Source organism: Pristiophorus japonicus, chromosome 2 (assembly GCF_044704955.1).
Source record: "Pristiophorus japonicus isolate sPriJap1 chromosome 2, sPriJap1.hap1, whole genome shotgun sequence".
In the NCBI taxonomy this organism is placed as follows: Eukaryota; Metazoa; Chordata; class Chondrichthyes; family Pristiophoridae; genus Pristiophorus; species Pristiophorus japonicus.
This window is the reverse complement of record NC_091978.1, coordinates 112,411,321-112,434,146: the sequence shown is the minus strand read 5'-3', so window position 1 is coordinate 112,434,146 and position 22,826 is coordinate 112,411,321.

Genomic DNA, 22,826 nt, shown 5'->3' with positions numbered 1-22,826 from the left:
GACTGTGGAATTCCCACAGGGGACGTAGCAGACCCACAGACAGCACCGAGAGGGGCGGTAGACTGAGTTACTGGAGGGGCTATCCCCCCAATCATTTGGGACTCGGACGCGCCCCCAGTAGCCAGAGCCTTAAGAAGGACTCCCCGCACACCACGGCCAAAGACACCGTGGTCACCAGCACCCCAATTTAAATGGTTCAGCCCCGGGAAAGGGACCAGTCGCGAAAGGGTACCGAAGGTCAGAGACCAGCCTGCGAGCAGGGACACCCAGCCAGTAGCCTCGGACAATGAGGGACCCGCAGAAGAGATAGCGGTGGACCAGCCACTAAGTGGATGTCCCCAGCCCGTAGCCCTCGACCAGGCAGAGCCCCCAAGGGACAAGATGAACCATGCAGCTGTCATGTATCTTACATTATTATGTACAACTGTATCCTAACATGCTATACATGACTGTAATAAGATATGACCTGTAACCACCAGCATACCTTACCACCAGAGGTGCACTAGCAAGAGACAGGTATATAAGGGCAGGTCTCAGGCAAGTGCAGCAATCCAGAACTGTGAAATAAAGGTGCAGGTCCAGAGTGACCTTGACTTCACTACATGCCTCGTGTGAATCTGTACTGAAGGGACAGGACTTTACAGTGCGACGGGTTACGGGATTACAGAATCCACAGAATGGCGAACAACGGATCAGATGAAAAGTAAAATGCGGGAGACAATTGGGAGGACTTTATAGAAAGGCTCCAGCAAAGCTTTGTAACCAAAGCTTAGGCGACGATAAGGCAGACAAGAGAAGAGCTTTTGACCAGCTGTGGCTCGAAAAAATACGCTTTAATGAAAGATCTGTTGGCACCCGAGAAACCAGCAAGCAAGTCGTTTGAAGAATTGAGCACACTGGTAAGAGACCACCTGAAGCCAGCGAGCAGCCTACACATGGCCAGATACAGGCTCTATAACTACAGACGCTGTGTGGGCCAGAGCATATCCGACTTCGTGGCGGAACTTCAGAGGTTGACTAGTTTATGTGAGTTCTCTGATGAACTGAGGAGAGAAATGCTGAGAGACTTTTTCATTGAAGGAATAGGCCACGCAGGCATATTCCGAAAGCTCATAGAGACCAAGAACCTGACCTTAGAGGCAGCAGCACTGATTGCACAGACATTCTTGGTAGGGGAAGAAGAAACGAGGTTGATTTACAATGCAGGTGCGACAACTAACACAATATTGGAACAAGAAGTTCACAGCACTAAACAAGCTGCTACCCCCACACACAGACAAAACCGGGAGAACAGATTCTCGACAGCAGGCAGAAGCCATCAAGGGCCACAGGAATGGCCGTTCACACCTCATCAACCCACAATGCGAGAAATCAACTACAAACTGAGAGAAGCTCAAGAGAGATCAGCCAGATGCAACTCATTCTTTGGGAACTCTTTGAACAATGGAACAGGTCTGTGATGGAGGTGTGGGGGTGGGCACTCGTCAAGGGGATGTCAATTTCAGCAGACTGTTTGCAGAAATTGTGAATATACAGGGCATTCGGCCCGCATATGCAAAAAAACGGCAGCTCGGCTGGTATACGAATCGGATGGGTTGGAAAGCGGACCAGAAGATGGTGGGGACAGTACCCGGGCTACCGGTGTACAGCGGGTCAACACGATCAATGGCCGCTGCTCCTACAACAGGACGCCTCCTATAATGATGAGGGTCCTACTCAACGGGATACCTGTCAACATGGAGCTGGATACGGGAGCGAGTCAATCTCTCATGGGGGCTCAACAATTTGAACAACTGTGGCCGCATAAAAGAGACAGACCAAAACTCACACGGGTCAACACCAAACTAAGGACCTATACCAAAGAAATTGTATCAGTCCTCGGCAGCGCCATGCTCTGTCACACACAAAGGGACAGTGAACCGACTTCCCCTGTGGATTGTCCCCAGAGACACCCCAGCACTGCTGGGGAGAAGCTGGCTGGCAAAACTAAACTGGAAATGGGATGATGTCCATGCCATGTCATTAGAGGAACGGACCTCCTGCTCAACAGTTATAAAGCGATTTGAACATCTCTTTCAGCCAGGTGTGGGCACTTTCCAAGAGGCTAAAGTCAAAATCAACATCACACAAGATGCTAGACCGGTCCATCACAAGGCCAGAGCTGTACCCTATGTGATGAGGGAAAAGATTGAACACGAACTAGACAGGCTTCTGCGGGAAGGCATTATATGACCTGTGGAATTTAGCGACTGGGCAAGTCCCATCGTCCCAGTCATGAAGCCTGATGGATCCGTACGAATCTGTGGGGACTACAAATCTACCATAAACAGAGTCTCCCAACAGGACCAGTACCCGCTGCCCAGAGCGGAGGACTTATTTGCCACATTGGCTGGAGGTAAACTTTTCTCAAAATTAGACCTCACATCTGCGTATATGATGCAAGAATTGACCAAGGAATCCAAGCTACTCACCACCATCAACACACGTTGAGGCCTTTTCATGTACAAACAATGCCCATTCGGCATCAGGTCGGAAGCTGCCATATTCCAGTGCAACATGGAGAGTCTGCTCAAGTCCATCCCGGGGATGGTTGTATTTCAAGACGACATACTTATCACGGGCAGGGACACCGACTCCCATCTCCGTAATTTGGAGGAAGTACTAAAGCGGTTGGATCGGGTAGGCCTACGAGTCAAGAAATCCAAGTGCCTGTTTCTCGCACCCGAGGTTGAATTTTTGGGCAGAAGGATTGCTGCTGATGGAATTCGCCCAATAGAGTCCAAAACAGAAGCAATTCGCCTGGCACCCAGGCCTCAGAATGTCTCAGAACTGCGCGCCTTTCTCGGGCTACTCAATTACTTTGGAAACTTTATGCAGAACTTAAGCACGCTGCTGGAGCCTCTCCACGTACTACTCAGGAAGGGGTGCGATTGGTTTTGGAGGGACGTCCAGGAACGCGCCTTCAATAAGGCACGCAACCTTCTGTGTTCCAACAGTGTTTTGACTTTCTTTGACCCAGGTAAAAAGCTAGTTCTCACATGCGATGCGTCAGCGTATGGGGTCGGGTGCATTTTGCAACATGTCAATCGTGCAGGCAAATTACAACCCATAGCTTATGCCTCCAGGTCACTTTCGCGGGCGGGGCGCAGGTATGGAATGGTAGAGAAGGAGGCGCTCGCGTGCGTGTAAGGTGTCAAAAAGATGCACCAATAACCTTTCGGGGCCAAGTTAGCGTTAGAAACCGACCACAAGCCCCTCACGTCCCTCCTATCTGAGAGCAAGGCAATAAACGCCAACGCCTCGGCGCAAATTCAACGGTGGGCACTCATGCTGGCGCCCTACGACTATACCATATGGCACAGACCAGGCACAGACAACTGTGCCGACGCGCTCAGCTGGCTACCCCTGGCGACCATGGAAGGGTCTGACGAACAGGACTGTGAGATAGTCATGGCAATAAATGCCTTTGAGTCCACAGGTTCGCCCATGACGGTTCGCCAAATCAGAGCCTGGACGGCCAGCGACCCCACGTTATCTTTAGTAAAAAGATGTGTCCTAACCGGTGACTGGGCAGAGGCTCGCGATGCCTGCCCCGAGGAATTAAAACCCTTTCACAGGCGCATGCATGAGCTATCTCTACAAGCAGACTGCCTGATGTGGGGTAGCCGAGTAGTCATGCCTCTGCGAGACAGAGAGGCATTTGTCCCTCAGCTCCACCGCGAGAATCCGGGGATTGTTCTCATGAAGGCCATAGCCAGATCCTACATCTGGTGGCCTGGTATTGACGCAGACTTGGAGCTCTGCGTCCGAAGGTGCACCATTTGTGCCCAACTCAGCAATGCCCCCAGGGAGGCTCCACTGAGCCCCTGGCCTACCAAACCGTGGTCGCGGGTGCACGTAATTCATCGGCAAAATGTTCCTCGTAGTTGTAAATGCATTTTCAAAGTGGATCGAATGCACCATTTTAAACTCGAGCACAACCTCCACCACTGTGGAGAGCCTCGCAACCATGTTTGCAACGCACGGAATCCCTGACATATTGGTCAGTGACAATGGTCCATGCTTCACCAGCGCAGAATTCCAAGACTTTATAATTGACTACGGCATAAATCACGTCAAGACGGCACCGTTCAAGCCAGCCTCCAACAGCCAGGCGGAGAGAGCTGTGCAAATCATTAAACAAGGCATGCTTAAAATCCAAGGTCCCATGCTGCAGGGTCGCCTGTTGCAACTGCTGCTGGCATACATATCTCGTCCGCACTCACTGACTGGGATCCCCCCCGCGCAACTGTTGATGAAAAGGACTTTCAATCAAGGCTCTCATTAATCCTCCAAGACATGCATGAAATCATTGAGGCAAAGCGCCGTAAGCTGACTGAGTACCATGACAGAAATTCGAGGAGGAGATGGAATGAGATAGGGGACAAAGTGTTTGTACTAAACTATGGCAAGGATCCCAAATGGCTTGCAGGGACAGTAACGGGCAAGGAAGGAAACATGCTACTGATAGTACAAATGGACAATGGCAAAACCTGCCGGAGGCATGTAGACCAAGTCAAAAGCAGGTTTACCAACAACACTGTGGAACCAGAGGCAGACTACAATGTGGAACTCGCACCACACCTGGTGGACAGACAGAGGGAACAACCTGAGGAAAGGGCAATCCCAACAGACAGCCCAGGCGAGTCAACAACAATCACACCAACCGAAACAGACAGCCCAGGCGAGATACCAGCAACCACACCCAAAGAAAAACAGACACCAAGGCAAACAACTGAACCACAACTCAGACGCTCCACGCGGGAGCGTAGACCACCTGAGAGACTGAACCTATAAAGACAATAAGACTTTGGGGGAGGGTGATGTCATCTATCTTACATTATTATGTATAACTGTATCCTAACATGCTATACATGACTGTAATAAGATATGACCTGTAACCACCAGCATACTTTACCACCAGGGGTGCACTAGCAAGAGACAAGTATATAAGGACAGGTCTCAGGCAAGTGCAGCATTCCAGAGCTGTGAAATAAAGGTGCAGGTCCAGAGTGACCTTAACTTCACGACATGCCTCGTGTGAATCTGTACTGAGGGGACAGGACTTTACAGCAGCCACCCGCTCAGGAGCAGTGTGCTGCAGCACCAGAGGGAGTGTTCCCCCGATAGTGTGGGACTCAGACCCACTGACAGTCAGGACACTCCGGATCCTGTGGTTCAGGCCGACTTACTACCGGCCCCGCTGGAAACCCAGAGGCCAGAGGAGAAAGGAGAAGGAGAGGAATTAACCTGGCCACACGGAGACAGGTGGCAGATGTACATATGTGTGCTTTTATGAATTCAAGTATGTTTAGTAAGGATCTAGTGTAGTGTAAGATTTGTCTGTGTAATGATAGGAACACATGTAATAGTTATTGTCGAAAACGTGTAAAAGCCCATCCAAGGGTAAGAGAAAGAATCCACCTGTGTAGCTGTTAAAAGAGGCACAGGCCGGGTAATACCCAGGAGTAAGAAGAATCGGTATAGCTACTAAGGGAAGCACTGGTGAGATAACAAGCAAAATGGCTGTGAGATAAAAGTTAGAAGAAGACATCAGTCCATAAGGAACTGAATAAGACAGCCAGTCGATTAAAGACTATACTGTGTCTGAAAGGAAGAGAGACCTAATTGAAACCGGTCATTTTTGTCAAGCCAGAGAGCTTTCTTAGGGCTGGACAATCTGTTTTATGTGCCCCTACAGGAAGGAGAACAGTATGGAAAGGGTCTTGTTCCTGCTCGCCATGATAAGGATGAGCAGCGGCGGCTGGGGAGACGTGGAAGAATCCCTCATTTATGGGGTGCTCAGGAGAGGGAGCACCGATAGTGACTGCAGGGGGCGGCACACCGGGTGTGGAAGAACTCGCCGTTTACACCCATGGGGGAAGATGGCCAGGGTGGCTGGGATGTAATTCTACCTGCTACTCTAGCCAGGAAGGTTTTGCCTACAGGGAGGCCTCAGTTCTATGCCCCCGAATACGATCATCGCTTCCCGAGTCAGTGTTACGGAGGGAAATTGTGTATGTTTGACTTGCAAAGGAAACATTCCCCTGGGAAGATAGTGGTGGCTCAGAAAACTCAGCAAGGACGCATGGGACCAGGAATCAGACTGGGAAAGACTCGGTAATGATACGTACCGCACCATCACAGGGACACGGGGAGGAGTAAAAGTGTGTTGGGATAAATGATGGGAATCCGAACAAGGAATTTACGTTTGCATGTGGGGATCAGAGAATATTTGTCCTGCAGGCATATCAATCGCCTTCGCCAGGCAATGGCAAGATGAAGGGGAAGGGGTGGGGTGGGATTCTAGCCTACACAGGTGCACGGTCCCGCACTCCCCACTCCCAATTAACACCACCGAACTAAGAGCACACATTAAGAAACCCCTACCCACAACCCCACCAATATACACAGTAATAGAAAGGTCACCACCAAGGGACCTGGAAATGGATTAGTATTGGTACCGACCGAAAAGGTGTTATACCAGGGGATACACTATGCAGTAGCTTCAGTAATTTTAAACCTTACCGAGGTACACTTACCTGCATGGTGCCCGAAGGAAACAGCTGTTATACCAGGCCCTACTTCGAGAAATGTTCAAGAAATTTTACGAGTTAGACTTTGGAAATGTAGATAAAGCAGACCTATACACCCTAAATGCTCGGAACACCATGGGCTCGGGGAGACCTAGAAGGGGTATCATAAACGACGTTTTCACTGTCTACAGTACAGGTTCCACTGTAATAAATAGCCGAGATGACATTGAACTGCAAACACAGAGAAACGGTTTAAAGAACCAATTGAGGAAAAGCCTGAAACAAGAGAACACAGTAGTAGGCTCAGAACTACACGAGGACCAGGCCATGACTATCCATTTAAAAGAAATAGTGGCTGAGCTGGAAGAACATGTACAGACAGTGAATGAACTCATACGGGAGGATAGAAACGCTTCGGACCAGGCTGCACAGAATGAGGCGTGCATACTGTATGGGGCATGGTTGTTGGGCGAAGGCCGCAACAACCTGGAAGATTAAAACATGGTTCAGTCCCCTCCTAGATCAGTAACAAGCACCTCGCAGCCCTCCACCCGTACAGTAATTCACTAAGCTCATGCCAGCTCTGCCTAGTCTCTGAAGCCTACCCTGTCCCAGTAAACTGTGGGGAATCGAACCACACCATTATGGGAATAGTACTAAGGATGCCGGTCATGGGTGGGACAGCCCGACCTGCACCAGTATACCGGGTGGAGAACATTGGAGTTATTCAGGGAGGTGCACACATTCATTTCACAGTGGTCCCATCCTATATCATAAAGTGGGAGCACGCTGTAATGGGTACTGACCTCTCCGGGTGCCGGAGCCGGGGTGCACACGTAATACTGTGTCCCCAGTACTTGAGTGCCCACAGTGTGGGTTTAAAGCTGCTGGTGCACAGCCTATTAACTGTACCATGGAGGTAATGTCACAAGACCATATTCCTCCACAGGTAGCATACATAGGGGCTGGGACATATTGTGTCACCACCAGTGTGCCCCACTAACAACATGGACACTTCTGGTGTCCGGTGAGGGACAGCAGTTTTTGCTTCAAACCTGAGGCATCAGTTCAAGTGGCCCAGGAACGGATTGTCTCCAATCCTGAACACTCCACTGTCCACCTGCAGGATTATGTTGTACATTTTGGGTATGCAATTCCCCCTCTACCCAAACATCTTACCGCTCTGCTAAAAGCTGTAATTATCTCACAAAAACATTTCTACACTCTAGAACAGAAAACAATTGAGATAGGGAGAAAGATTCTCGAGATCACAATTCTGCCTTGGTGGGACCTTTTCAGAAATATAGAATTCCCAGTCTGGATCTGAATCGCTTCCCACACTTTAGTTATCTGTCAACTCGCGATTATTCTTTACTTATGGTATCTCACTTACCAAGTGAAACGCAGAGGCCGTCAGGTCAGGCACCAAAGGGTGCTGTACGCTCCTTGGCTGAACTTGGGAATCGCGTAGGGAGGGGTGACACCATACTACCATGTTTAATTTATGTTTGATTTTACCTGCTGTAAAATGCAAATATCGAGTGTTGTAAGAGCGTTACTTAAAAATCTGTTGAACTATGTACCTTTTATTTACTTTTTTACTGTACTTAAAGTTGTGTTTGACTGTATACCATTATTTTACAGTGAAAACAGAGTAAGGGAGGGGCACCGAATGGTAGTGATTGTATTCGCCTGTAAATTGCATCGCATTTCAAAGGGGGATGCACGTTAATGTTTAGCTAGTATAAATGCGGGGAAGGTTGACTCTCGGGATCAGGAATTTTGCTTACCTTGCTCGACACTCAAGTGTGTAGAGTGTCACAGGGGGGACTGAAAGGTCAAAATTCATGGGAACCTCCCCGCCCCCCCCCCCCCCCCACCCCAGTGTTTGCAAAGGAAATTTAATTTGGGACAATCGACTAGAAAGTTTGAAATCCTAAAATGCTATGGAAGAAACTATGAACTTTAATCGAATTTTTGGACTTTTACAAGACAAATTCAAGTCTGTGGGCAGCCCTAAGGAACTAAAGGAGCCAACTTGATTATTGAAACTGTCTGGGTGTTGGGACTAAAGTAAATTGTCTGGAGAAATGGATATTCGAAAACCCTTCTCTACAAGAGACATTAACATTACAACAATAACTCAGAGATGGCCAGCCATCAAACTGAACCAAGGAAAGCCATCTTCAGCATAAATAAGAACAAAGGGCCCACTACAGCCTGTATGCAAAACCAAGCACAAAACGACATTGCGATTACCAAGCTAATATTTCCATCAGGAAACAGATTTAGAAGAGCAACCCACCCAAGACATATTAACTTTTAATGAGCCTGCCAAAATATTATAAAGAAATGTCAAGCCCGCCAAATTTAAACAAAGAATTCTGGACTATTTGGCGTGAAGATTAGGACAACTCAAACGGTATAACCGGCTCCCTGTTTTAACAAAGGTTGTGCCCTACTGCGACTATGCCATCAAGAAAGAAGAGAAATTAACGCGACAGTTGAAAGCCAACTTCTCCAGCGTCGAAGTCCTGAAGTCCAAAAGGAAGGAAGAACATCACCATCATGGCAGCAACCAACCACAGCCAACGTGGCACCACCAAAACCACCGTGATCGACCAAACTCAAAACAAAACTCCAACAGAAAGAAACCGAAGAATAGAAAGTTTCCACACTACAAGCTGTTTCTGAGCTACCAACAGGTAAAACATTACCTAAAGAACTGTAAAATCCTACTTCTAATGAAAGAAAACGGGTACTTACCCCACAAATTCAAAACGCACCATACCGCATCAGCGGACTCAACCCAACTGAAGATTGCGCAGTAAGAAGTCTCCTTCAATGTTCGGGGTACGACAAGCAGAACCTACAGAATTCAACGAACCCCGAAATCATGAACTACCGCTAACTGACCAAAAAGGATTAGCAAGCATAGTCCCTGTCTGCCCTGGAGTCTAACCTAGCTAGGATTAGGTACTGGGAGGTGGGAGGTATAATTTTTACTGTAACCCCCTTTGAATGTGCAATGTATTCTTTATTAGAGTGATTATAAATTTGACATTGTACTTTCTTGTCTGTAATAAAATCAAAGTTCTTTTGCATCAAACCAGTTATCCTTTACACTTTATCACCCCCCCCAAATAAATCCAGAGTCTAGAACCCAAGGGAGTGGGAGCGATTCGAACCGCTCAAGTAGGTCAGAGGTAAACCTGACCCCCGGGACCACCCCTTCCATTCTTCTGAATTCCAATGATTAGAGGCCAAACCTACTCAACCTTTCCTCATAAGTCAACCCCCTCATCTCTGGAACCAACCTAGTGAACCTTCTCTGAACTGCCTCCAAAGCAAGTATATCTTTTCGTAAATATGGAAATCAAAACTGCACGCAATATTCTAGGTGTGGCCTTACCAATACCCTGCACAACTGTAGCAAGACTCCCCTGCTTTTATACTCCATCCCCTTTCCAATAAAGGCCAAGATTCCATTGGCCTTCCTGATCACTTGCTGTACCTGCATACTAACCTTTTGTGTTTCATGCACCGCCAAGTCCCGCTTTACTGCTGCTCTTTGCAATCTTTCTCCATTTAAATAATAACTTCCTCTTTGATTTTTTTCTGCCAAAGTACATGCCCTCACACTTTCCAACATTATACTCCATCTGCCAAATTTTTGCCCACTCACTCAGCCTGCCTATGTCCTTTTGCAGATTTTATGTGTCCTCCTCACACATTGCTTTTCCTCCCATCTTTGTATCGTCGGCAAACTTGGCTACGTTACACTCAGTCCCTTCCTCCAATTCAATAATATAAATTGTAAATAGTTGGGGTCCCAGCACATCCCTGCAGCACCCCACTGATTACAGATTGCCAACCCGAAAATGAACCATTTATCCCTACTCTCTGTTTTCTGGTTCTGGCAGAACCCAAACTAAGCATCGGTGTGCAGGTTATTCGTGAGAAAGTATCGCTTGATATCACTGTCAACGAGACCTTCCATCACTTTGATTGAGAGTAGACTGATGGGGCGGAAATTGGCTGGATTGGATTTGTGGTCAGGACATACCTGCCAGTGTTGTAGCTGCTTATATTGTCTCTCCTTATAACAAAAATCTCATCCCAGATATTATACTAGTGAAGCTCATATGACTTTGTTGCTTTTTTATATACTGGAGCATGCACATAGTACTCTAACTGTAGTCTAACCATTTATGTTTCAGACATTTTTTGACTACTTCTGTACAGAAAAGATTTAGAAATATGAGTTACTTTTAAGCCTTGAGTTTAATGCAAATTAAACTTAGCCAGGTTTAAAAAGAAAGACCACAGGCTACAGGCATTTGGAGAATGTGTATTAAAGTCTGACATTGATACTTCTACTCAGGATGAACAAAAGCAATAGGGAAATCATTATCTTATCCCAGGGGCTTCCAAGAAACATTCACACCAAAGGGGGATATTTCGTTCCTTTCCTGTTGAGCTTTGCAGGAAGTTAGTCATCATCATAGGCGGTCCCTCGAACGAGGATACTTGCTTCCACAAGTTCACAGAAGTTTCAATGAAGGACCCGATGTTCCAGTCCTGAACTCCAATTGAGGGCGTGGAAGATGCCTGTGCATGAATGTTTTTAACGTGTGGTGACCGTTGCACACCAGCCGCCACACGGGCTTGACAGAGCTAGGTCTTGGTCCAATGGCAAGGGTTATCCAAGACGACTGGAGACCAGCTCTACTGCACGGACCTAGTGCGCACACATATCACAGTGTGGGCTGGCCCGTGCTGCCCCGGGGCCCCATCCCCTCATTTGTCGAACCTCCGCCACGATCTTTCGCCGCACCTCTGCCATAAACATTCACCACATCTCGCCACAAACACTCGCTGTTCATCCACCCCAACCATCCCACTCCGCTGTATCTGGGCCCTGCCGATGTTCCTGCCCGTGGTCCAAAATGGCAACCAGGGTTTTGATGACCTCCAGCGCGAGCTGCTCCAAGTGTGCGACGATTTTGAGGAAGCTAGTATCAAATGCACAGTAACAGGTGATTAGCAACTCGTTTGGCCAAACCCTAGGTTGGGGTGGGGTCAGGAACCAAAGATACACTTTGTGTAGGGACAGGAAAGAAATGGACAAAAACCACATGTTAACAGTCAGGTTTTGTTAAAGGGGAAGCTGTGAAGGCTTTTGCTGAGGCGAAGAGGTTAAACATGCTGGAGGATAGTTAGAAGTCATCTTGGTTGAGTCAATTGGTATGAGGACGTATGGGCCTGAATTTTCCTCTCTTTGGTAGGCTTTTGGAAGGGTGGTCCTAACACCCGGCAATGTCAAACTACCACTAATCTTATTAATCACGCAGGGCAGTTTGGAGGCCAGAAAACTAACCTTCATTACAACAGTAACTACACTTCAAAAAGTACTTCATTGACTGTAAAGTGTTTTGAGATGTCTGGTGGTCATGAAAGGCGCTATATAAATGCAAGTCTTTCTTTTTTTTTCTTTTACATTGACTTACATATGATCAGGAGTAGGCCGATCAGTCCCTCGAGTCTGTTGCAACATTCAATTAGATCTTAACTGATCTGTATCTCAACTCCATTAACCTGCCTTGGTTCCATATCACTTAATACCCTTTCCTCACAAAAATCTATTAATCCCAATTTTTAAATTTCAATTGACCTAGTCTCAACAGCTTTGTGAGGGAAAGAGTTAGAGATTTATTGTCTGAGGAGGATCTTCCTGACATCACCAACTCTAATGTTAAGGGTATGCCCTCTTGTTCTGGACTCCCCACAAGAGGAAATAGTTTCTCTCTCTCTATCCTATCAAATTCTTTAATCATATTAAACAGCTCAATTATTTTACCCCTTCATCTTTCATACTCAAAGGAATACTGTTGCTGAGTGAGTTATCTGAAACTAGGAGAGAAACCCCTTCATTCATTTGTTCTTAACTTTTATCCCAATTAGAAAGTATGATAGTGATCAACCTGCCCTAACATTCTGCTCATATGAATTGCTATTCAAATTATGCAAAAAAGCTCTCTAAATCTCAGGGAAAATTTCCAGTAATAATCAAATCTTAACTCCCATCAAACCCTGGAAATAAGAATATGGGGAGTTGAATTTCAACTTGATGTCCAGGTGTAAAACAAAAGTTGCCAACCAACTGTATTGATTTTAATGGAAATCAAAATTGGGCTTTTTTAAATAACAGGCAGCCAATCCACGACACCACTTTTACACCCAGGAGAGAAGCTGGAAAACCTCCAATCGTTTTACACATATCCTGAATACACTATGCATTTACTTTTGATTTATTCATGGGATATGTGTGTCGCTGGCAAGGCCAGCCTTTATTGTCCATCCCTAATTGCCCTTGAGAAGGTGATGGTGAGCTGTCTTCTTGATCTGCTGCAGGTACTCCCATAGTGCTGTTAGGAAGGGAGTTCCAGGATTTTGATCCAGTTCCAGGACAATGAAGGAATAACAATATATTTCCAAATCAGGATAGTGTGTGATTTGGAGGGAAACTTGAAGGAAACTTCTATGCGCCTGCTGCCATTGTCCTTCTAGGTGGTAGAGTTCGCAGGTCTTGGAGGTGCTGTCGTAGAAGCTGTGGCGAGTTGCTGCAATGCATCGTGTAGATGGTACACAGTGCAGCCATGCTGCACTGGTGGTGGAGGGAGTGAATGTTTAAGGTAGTGGATGGGGTGCCAATCAAGTGGGCTGATTTGTCCTGGATGGTGTTGTGCTTCTTGAATGTTGCGGGAGCTGCACTCATCCAGGCAAGTGGAGAGTATTCCATCACACTCCTAACTTGTCACTCTCACCTCACCTCTGGAATTCAGCACTTTTTTTCCATGTTTGGATCAAGTCTGGAGTTAAGTGGTCCTGGTGGAACTCAAACTGAGCATCAGTAAGCAGGTTATTGGCGAGTAAGTGTCACTTGATAGCACTGTTGACGACACCTTCCATCACTTTGCTGATGATTGAGTGTAGGCTGATGTGGCGGTAATTGGCTGGATTGGATTTGTCCTGCTTTTTGTGGGCAGTTTTCCACATTGTCGGACAGATGCCCGTGTTGTAGCTGTACTAGAACTGCTTGGGTAGAGGCGCGGCTAGTTCTGAAGCACATGTCTTCAGCATGACAGCTGGGATGTTGTCAGGGCCCATAGCCATTCCTGTATCCTTGCATTCAATCATTTCTTGAATTTGAATTGACTGAATACTGGCTTCTGTGATGGTGGGGACCTCAGGAGGAGGCTGAGATGGAACATCAACTTCGAAACGCTTCAGCCGTGTCTTTTACACTTGCATGCTGAGCGTCACCATCATTGAGGATGGGTGGTTCATGGTTTAATTGTCCAGAACCATTCACGATTGGATGTGGCAGGACTGCAGAGCTTTTGATCTGATCCGTTGGTTGTGGGATTGCTTAGCTCTGTCGATAGCATGCTGCTTCTGCTGTTTAGCATGCATGTAGTCCTGTTTTGCAGTTTCCCCAGGTTGGCACCTCATTTTTAAGTACGCCTGGTGTGTTCCTGGCATGCTCTTCCGCACTCCTCTTTGAACCAGGGATTGTCCTCTGGCTTGATGGTAATGGTAGAGTGAGGGATATGTTGGGCCATAAAGCTACAGATAGTGGTGGAATACAATTCTGCCTCTGCTGATGCACTCAGTGCCTCATGGATGCCCAGTTTTGAGCTGCTAGATCTGTTCTGAAATTATCCCATTTATCACAGTGATCGTTCCACACAGTACAATAGAGGGTGTCATCAGTGTGAAGACGGGACTTTGTCACTGCTACCAATGCTGTCATGGACACATGCATCTGTGACAGATGTGAGGATGAGGTCGTCAGTTTTTCTCTTGTGTTGGTTCTCTCACCACCTGCCACAGGCCCAGTCTGGCAGCTATGTCCTTCAGGACTCGGCCAGCTCGGTGCTACCGAGTCAATGTTGATGATGGACATTGAAGTCCCCCACCAGAGTATATTTTGTACCCTCGTTACCCTCAGTGCTTCTTCCAAGTCATGTTCAACATGGAGGAGTACTGATTCATCAGCTGAGGGAGGGCCGTAGGTGGTAATCAACAGGAGGTTTCCTTGCCCATGCTTGACCTGAAGCTATGAGACTTCATGGGGTCTGAAGTCAATGTTGAGGACTCCCAGGACCACTTCCTTCCAACTGTGTACCACTGTGCCATTACCCCTGGTGGGTCTGTCCTGCCAGTGAGACAGGACATACGCAGAGATGGTGATGGTGGAGTCTGGAACATTGGGTGAAAGGTATGATTCAGTGAGTATGGCTATGTCAGACTATTGCTTGTCTAGCCTGTGGGACAACTCCCGCAATTTTAGCACAATTCCCCAGATGTTAGTGAGGAGGACTTTGCAGAGTCGACTGGGCTGGGTGTGTCTTTGTCATGTCCAAAGCCAGTACCAAGGTCGATGCTGGGTGATCCTTCCGGTTTTATTCTTATTATTTTTTGTAGCGGTTGGTAGAACTGAGTGGCTTGCTAGGCCAGTTCAGAGAGTAGTTAAGAGTCAACTATATTGCTGTGGGTCTGGATTCACATATAGGCCAGACCAGGTAAGGACGGCAGATTTCATTCCCTAAAGGAAATTCGTGAAACAGATGTTTTGTTTTTGACAATCCGGTAGTTTCATGGTCATCATTATTGATATGAGCTTTTTATTCCAGATTTATTTAATTAACTGAATTTAAATTCCCCAGCTGCATGATGGGATTTGACCTCAAGTCTCTGGACTCTACATCTTTAACTCCACGGGTCCAAAATTGATGGCCTTCTGCCCACTGCCGCCGACATTCCTCACAAAGTTGCGCCCAGTGCCATTTTCCATTTGGTGTGAAGCGGGCGGGAGGGGAGAACAGCTGGGAACCGCCTGTCAGTGGACGGCCGAGTGGCACAACTGACCTCCCGCCCGCCGAGATGCCATATTGATGTGAGCGGGAGTTGGCGGGAGTCGGTGCTAGAACAGGGAAGGACGCTCGCTGGAAGCTGTTCTATCCCCGACGGTGAGTATGAAGAGCTGAAAAAAAAGGTTAGTAAACATTTTTTAAATTTTTTCTTTACAACAACTTACCTGGGTGGGGTCCCCTGAAGGTGTTCTGATGTTTTTTTTAAATGATTTTCCTTTTCGGGTCTTCGACCCTCTGTGGGCCCGACTCCATCCTCGGTGGCACTTGGGAGGCAAGTGTCTGTGCCGCTGAGATTGGGAGCTCCCGCCCGCTACCGCACAGATTGGCGGCGTAAGTCCCTCTTTTGCCGCCCGCCACCCTTTCAAGGAACTTTTTGACGAGAACCCTGCTCAAAGTACCGTCACGTACCTCGATGGCCATCGGCGGTCCTTTCGGTGGAACTTGGGCGGATGGGGGCCTTCACCAATTTCGACCCCGACATATTTTACTTACTTTTTTGTCGGATCTGTATGCTGGATTAAAGCTATTGAATTATTTTCACCCAAAAATTGCTGGTGAAAATTGTTGCCCATGACAACCGACACTCATCTTCAGTGATGGTGCATAGGTACACATTTTTTGAGGCAGGCCATACCCTAAGCCATCCTGCTGTTGCTGCTGGAGAAAAAATAGAAATGCTTTATAGTTTTTAGATCAGATGCTCGGTTTTCTTCAGATGTCCCATTATGTACCTGGGGGAAATCAGGTTCAAAGAATACAGGGGAGAAAGGGGACTCTTTGATTCATGTGAACAACTCATATGATAGCTTCCGACAACCTTCTGCTTCCTTCCGATGAAAATAACTGGGCATTCACTGGGAGACTGGGATTTTTCTGTTTGGAAAAACAGATCTGGGAAAATAATTACTTGGAATTATCTTACCATCTGTTGAAATCCTACATCAACTTTAGGAAATGGAAGGACAGATGCAAAAGAGGAATTCATATGGGTGGAATTAAGCACTGTTTAAACATGGAAATTATGAATTGATTTGTAACATACAACAAGAATTAGAAATCCAGTTGACTTTTCACAAGAATTCATTGCAGGTCAGTCGAAGCTCCCAGGCTTCACCATCTAATGATGGACAGTTTCTTGGATGCAGCCATGGAGATCTTCACCAGGCTTTTCAACTTAGACTGTCTCTAAGCTTCAATTTGATGAGGGCGTTTTCAGACTCTGCTAATGGGTGCTCATCCAATGAGACCAACCACATGGATATTTGTAGTGGGTTGTACAGCCACAGAGCATGTGGACTAATTTGGACCTATATAGCCAATGTATGATTGCAATAAAGTGCAACATCCCCACTGACACTTGGGAGTCCCTGGCCAAAGACTGCCCTAAGTGGAGGAAGTGCATCCGGGAGGGCACTGAGCACCTCGAGTCTCATCGCCGAAAGCATGCAGCAATCAAGCACAGGCAGCGGAAAAAACATGCGGCAAATGAGTCCCACCCACCCCTTCCCTCAACAGCTATCTGTCCCACCTGTGACAGAGACTGTGGTTCTCGTAATGGACTGTTCGGCCACCTAAGAACTAATTTTAAGAGTGGAAGCAAGTCTTCCTCGATTCCAAGGGACTGTCTATGACTGACTGGCAATACAGACATCTGATGCAATACATGCTTCGATGCTAGGAATGCAATACAGGCATCCGGTGCGGCCCTGACCTGCGAGGGAACATGTGCAGCAGGTCGGGGCCTTAAAAGGAGCATACCACTCCAGGGAGCACGTGAGCTGGTGCAGGTGGGCAACAGCAGTGAAGAGGGCAACTGGATTGGATGCCACCATAACCCAGGTTGGTGATTGGAGCATGGGCGGGCACAGCAGGAGCGGTGAGGTCGGGGTGAAGAAGCGATGAGAGATCGTAGAGCGACGTGAGATGCATGAGTTTGGGATCCAGAAGAGACGAGGGCCCAGGGGCAGCATAGGCCAGGCCATATGCGATATGTGTGTGCACTAGGTCCATGCAGTAGAGCTGGTCTCCAGTCATCTTGGTTAACCCTTGCCTCTGGACCAAGACTTAGCTCTGTCAAGCCCGTGTGGTGGCTGGTGTGCAATGGCCACCACACATTAAAAAAATCCACGCACAAGCATCTTCCACCCTTAAACATGTAGTTCGGGACCTGGAATAATCGGTCCCTCATTGAAACACTTGTGAACTCATCCCTTTTTGGCGTGGTAGCAAGTCATCCTTGATACGAGGGACCATCAAAGAAGAAGCAATATTTAACATCTGAATGTTTTAAAGGTTTCTCTTATGATACTCTTTCATCTGCAATTTTAATGGAGATGTTTAATTGGGTTAATGCCCCTATTCAATTAACAGACAAAAAATGCCACACATACCAGTTAAGTATGGATATGCTAATATTCCATTAATCATTTCCAGTCTCCTATTTCAATCACAATTTGCTGAATGGTATTACAGCTGTGTGAGATGAGTTTGCTCTTGCAATTTCACAGCGTAATAGAAAACCTTACAATATTTTATATAAGTCAGATGGATTTTTATACATCAAAACTTTCTTCCAGTTTAGCCCCACCACCATGGCAGTTTCAAATGTATTAGTTCAGTTCTTTAGTTGAGATTGTTAATTATTTCTGATTGGACAATTCCATTATAACAGTAAAATATGTAAAATTAGAAATTTCCAGATTAATATATCGGAGATAAAGGGCAGAATGGTGGCACTGTGAAACTGAAAGGAAATATTACCAATCCTAGCCCCTTTGGAGCTATCCCAGATCAGGCGTACTCCTCAAGTGTTCACTCTCAACTTAAGGTTCTGCTGAGGGTGAATGAACAGCTAGGAGCTAAATTAAAAAGCAGAACCACAAAGGTAATCATCTCTGGACTACTACCTGAGCCACAAGCAAATTTGCATAGGGTAAATAAGATCAGAGAGATGAACTCGTGGCTCAAAGATTGGTGTGGGAGAAATGGCTTTCAATTCAGAGGGCACTGGCACCAGTACTGGGGTAAGAGGGAGCTGTTCCATTGGGAGGGGCTTCACTTGATCCAAGGGTGTGGATAGGGCTTTAAACTAAATAGTGGTCGGGAGCGGAAATGTAAAAAGAGAAAGGAGAAGGCAAAAGTGCAGGTTTGCAATAGGGGTAATGATAACCAGAGTGTGACAGGAAGGGACAGAGCATATACACAAAGGACAAAATTAAAATCTCTATAGCTGAACGCACGCAGCATTCGTAACTAGATAGATGAGTTGATGGCACAAGTAGAAAAAAATGGGTATGATCTGATTGCCATTACAGAGACGTGGTGCAAGGTGACGAAGGATGGGAACTGAATATTCAGGGTATTTGCCATTTTGTAAGGATAGGCAGAAAGGAAAAGGAGGTGGGGTAGCTCTGTTAATAAGGGATGAGATCAGTGCAGTAGTGAGAAATGATATTGGCTTAGAAGATCAAGATGTAGAATCAGTTTGGGTGGAGATAAGACATAATAAGGGTAAGAAGTCACAGGTGGGAATGGTCTACAGGCCTCCTAACTGTAGCTACACTGTAGGACAGAGTAAAAATCAATAAATAATAGAGGCTTGTAAGAAAGGTACAACAATAATCATGGGCAATTTTAATCTTCATATTGATTGGACAAATCAAATTGGCAAAGGTAGCCTGGTGGAAGTGGGATGGTTGCTTGGAACAATATGTTGTGGAATCAACCAGAGAGCAGATTATTTTCGATCTGGTAATGTGTAACGAGTCTGGATTCATTAATGATCTCATAGTGAAGGATCCTCTTGGGAAAAGTGATCATAATATGGTAGAATTTCAAATTCACTTTGAGGGTGAGAAAGCTAGTTCTCATACTAGCGTCTTGAATTTAAATAAAGGTATAAAGGCAGAGCTGGTTCAAGTGGACTGGGAAAATATATTAAAGGGTAAGACTAGAAAAGCAGTGGCAAACATTTAAGGCAATATTTCATAACACTCAGCAAAGATATATTCCAGTGAGAAAGAAAGATAAGAGAAGGATGAACCATCCGTGGTTAACTAAGGAAGTAAAGGATGGTATCAAATTGAAAACAAAGGCATACAATGTTGCGAAGAACAGTGGAAGGCCAAAGGATTGGGAAATGTTTAGATACCAGCAAAGGACAACTAAAAACATGATAGAAAGAGAGAGAAGATAGCTTATGAGAGTAAACTAGCAAGAAATATAAAAACAGACAGTACGAGCTTTTACAGGTATATAACAAGGAAACAAGTAGCTAAAGTAAACTTTGGTGCCTTAGAGGATGAGACTAGGGAATTAATAATGGGAAACAAAGAAATGGTGGAGACTTTGAACAAATGGTTTGTATAGGTCTTTACAGTAGAAGACACTAAAAGCATCCCAATAATTGATAATCAAGGGGCCATTGGGGGGGGGGCGGGATAGGGGAGACTTAAAATAATCACTATCACGAGAGAAACAGCACTAGACAAACTAATGGGACTAAAGGTGGACGTCCCCTGGACCCAATGCCCTGCATCCTAGGGTCTGAAAGTAGCTGCAGAGATAGTGGATGCATTGGTTGTAATTTATCAAAATTTCCTGGTTTTTGGAGAGGTCCCAGTGGACTGGAAGACCATAACTATAATGCCCCTATTTAAGAAAGAAGGGAGATAGAAAGCAGGAAACTATAGACCAGTTAGCCTAACATCTGTCATTAGGAAAATGCTGGAGTCCATCATTAAGGAAGTAGTAGCAGGATATTTAGAAAATCATCATGTAGTCAAGCAGAGTCAGCATAGTTTTACGAAAGGGAAATCATGTTTGACAAATTTGCTGCAGTTCTTTGAGGATGTAATGAGCAGGGTGGCTAAAGAGGAACCGATAGATGTAATGTTTTTGAATTTCCAGAAAGCCACATAAAAGGTTACTGCACAAGATAAGAGTTCACGGAGTTGGGGGTGATATATTCGCGTGGATAGAGGATTGGCTAACTAACAGAAAGCAGAGAGTCGGGATAAATGGGTCATTTTCAAGTTGGAAAACTGTAACTAGTGGGTTGCCACAGGGATCAGTGCTGGGGCCTCAACTATTTACAATTTATAGTATTGACTTGGATGAAGGGACCGAGTGAAATGTAGCCAAATTTGCTGATGATACAAAGATAGGTGGGACAGCAAGATGTGAGGAGGACACAAAGAATCTACAAAGGGATATAGATAGGCTAAGTGAGTGGGCAGAAATTTGGCAGATGGAGTATAATGTGGGAAAATGTGAGGTTATCCACTTTGGTAGGAAAAATAAAAAAGCAAATTATTATTTAAATGGGGAGAGATTACAAAATGCGGTGGTACAGAGGGATCTGGAGGTCCTTGTACATGAAACACAAAAAGTTAGCATGCAGGTACAACAAGTAATTAGGAAGGCAAATTGAATGTTGTCCTTTATTGCAAGGGGGATGGAGTATAAAAGTAGGAAAGTCCTGCTACAACTGTACAGGGTATTGGTGAGGCCACACCTAGAGTACTGCATACTGTTTTGGTCTCCTTATTTAAGGAAGGATATACTTGCACTGGAGGCAGTTCAGAAAATGTTCAAGAGGTTGATTCCTGAGATGAAGGGGTTGTCATATGAAGAAAGGTTGAGGAGGTTGGGCCTATACTCATTGGAGTTTTGAAGACTTAAACGTGATCTTCTTGAAACGTAAAAGATTCTGAGGGGGCTTGACAGGGTAGATGAAGAGAGGATGCTTCCCCTCGTGGGGGAATGTAGCACTAGGGGGCATAATTTCAGAATAAGGGGTCTCCCATTTAAAATGGAAATGTGGAGGAATTTCTTCTTTCAGAGGATCTGAATCTTCGGAATTCTCTACCTCGGAGAGCTGTGGAGGCTGGGTCATTGAATGAATTTAAGGTGGAGATAGACATATTTATGAAAGATAAGGGAGTCAAGGGTTATGGGGAGCGGGTGGGAAGTGGAGCTGAGGCCAGGATCAGATCAGCCATGATTTATTGAATGGGGGAGCAGGCTCAAGGGGACAAATGGCCTACTCCTGCTCCTATTTCTTATGTTCTTATGTTCTTATGTAAGGTTGAGGTAGCTGAATCCTAAAGACGCTAACTGGGTCTAAAGGTCCAGACTATCTCTCCCTAAAGGAAAGGAACAACAGGAGAATGTTACCGTCCTCCAGATAGCACTTTTTATTAAGTTTTATCCAGATTGTAATTATCGCAGATATTATAAGGGGGTCTCTCCTCGGTAATGTACCTCTTCACCAAAAGAGTGTTCTTGAGATGTGGTTCGTGAATTATTTATACAGAAGACCGTGAGAGACTATTAGAAATATATAGCGATTTATTTAAAGAACCGACATGCAATTTACAATTGGTGTCAGTCAATCGTAACATTAACAGTTCTAAAGAAAGTTGAAAAATATAATCGTTTTTCTGGTAGAGAATCTTACGTTTAAATCTAAACTTTGCTACAGTATTACAGTTTAAACATTTTTTTAAGCAGGATATCCATCAATTATCAAGCTAGCAGTTGCCTTCAAATCCGAAGAAGTAAAAGACTACAGAGCAAAACGCATGTTGTCTTCTGCCTTGCTCCGTAGTCGATACACGCCTTTGTCCGTTGAAGAGTGTCTAACTTTCTCATCCGAGCTTTCATCATTTATAGTATTTTCGCCATGTTTCACAAGATCTATTACTGATCAAGTTAATTATCATTCGTTATTCTCTTGCTGAGTCTTGCATTCCTAGCTTCTGTATCAATCCACAGCTGTTGTGAGTTTACCATTGTTTTAAAGAGAATATGTCATTTGTTTGTGCGCTGGGCACTTGAAATGTTTTCTTCATGTTGCGTCATTCTTACAAGGTAATCCAATAACTTCTCTATGATCCTAAGATTTTAGTTTTGTTTGTGTGAGGTACTTGACATTTTGCTAATTCAACTGAACTAACCATTGTTCGGTTTGTCATCTGTAGTCAAGAGGGAAGCTGCCATTTGTTTATGATGAGCAATCAAGATTAGGCCATGCAAGCTGACTGCTTATTTCAACAATTGTCCTGTTTTAAGAAGTTAATGCACTAAATTATTCAGGGTCAGTCCTTGAAGGCTGGAATTCCTCTGTGGCTAGCATTGCCAAATTCAATCTGTCCTATTTTTAAAGAAGTTATAAGTAGAATTCCTTCGCAAAACCAGACCTCGCGACTAACTTCTACTTAGAAGGTAAGTCTTTCACATTTACTTGAATTTAGAGCCTGAAGGAGCAGCACCGTTCCTCTGAACTTTATGTTTAAAAAATACAGGCAGC